Raw genomic sequence first — 1228 nt, 5'->3', positions numbered from 1 at the left:
TTGGAAAACCTTACTGCCTTGTGAGAGGGGTGAAATGGAAGAAAGATGCGATTGAGAGCATTCGCTGCTCTCCTTGCTGTTTTATAAGTGTGTTGGCCACCTCCCAATAACATTGATGTGGGAGATGGAAGTGATGCCTTTTTTCGTCCGGAAATGTATTTCCATGCGAGTGGCTCGCCTGGATTTAACTTGCTGATGCGACGTGGATACGTGTTGCGCAAGCGCTCTCGGAGTAGGAGGAAGAATTGACTCCTTGTCCGTTGCATTTCTGCCTCACGGTCGGGCGTCGGTAACTGTAGATAGCGGGCCTTGCTGTCGGTAGCAATCCGCTCTGCCTCCATGAGAGTGTCGTCCCAAAGCCTGGGTCCGTCCTTGTGCATGCCGCGGGGGCAGTGCCGTCGATACGAAGTTATAAGCGCTCTCGTGAAAGCTTTAATGCCGGTGGACTGCTTTTTATAGTCGTATGCCGGAAGTTGTGCGTCGAGGTCCTTGACGAATAAATCCCACTTGCACTTCCCCCAACTGTGGAATATCCTAGGTGCCGAAGGTATGGTATCCATAAATGCCTGATGCAGCGTGAATGTCAGCATATAATGATCACTAAGCGGCGACACGGAAGCTGACCAATCCGACACAGTCAGATGCTTTGACCATGTCAGATCGATACAGGATCGTTCTCTTGTGCCACGGGCGTACGTGATCTCACCAGGGGTGTTAACCAAGGTGAGTCCCGCATCCGTGCACAGTTCTAAAAATTCTGCAGCAACCTCGCTTGGAGAAGTCTCCAAGAATGGCTCCCACTGTGGGTGATGCATGTTGAAATCCCCGCACAGCAGGAGCGGCGACGAGGCTGGAAGGCAGTTTACTAACCGCCTGAAGGATTGCGTTACGTGCGGTGGTGGTCTCATATAGGCACTCGCTACAATAAGATCACGGTTCTGGTCCAGAGCAACCTGGACCACCACCACTTCAAGGCTGGTGTCATGCTGGGGGATGGTGAGAGGTATACGCTTGAAGCGGAGAGTTTTCCGCACCAGCACCGCCGCACCGCCTCCCTTGCCGATGCGCGACTGTGCATGGAGCAAATAATCTCCAGTGTGCATGCTGACGATTTGCTCCGACGACTTCCAAGTCCTCTGGATGGCTATTACGTCTGCTCCTTGCGCCATTAATGTTGCGAGTTTTGACGGCGCGAGGCAAGAAACGTTCATCTGGAGTACTGCTATGG

At 52.8% G+C, this 1228-nt stretch overlaps 1 annotated feature.

The window, feature by feature from the left end:
- Positions 1 to 1228: a sequence feature (areas not merged during assembly with more than two copies in the genome that could not be assigned to a particular haplotype).

Source organism: Trypanosoma cruzi, genomic scaffold, assembly GCF_000209065.1.
Source record: "Trypanosoma cruzi strain CL Brener 1047053516815 genomic scaffold, whole genome shotgun sequence".
NCBI classification, from domain to species: domain Eukaryota; phylum Euglenozoa; class Kinetoplastea; order Trypanosomatida; family Trypanosomatidae; genus Trypanosoma; species Trypanosoma cruzi.
This window is presented reverse-complemented; position numbering and strand designations above follow the sequence as displayed.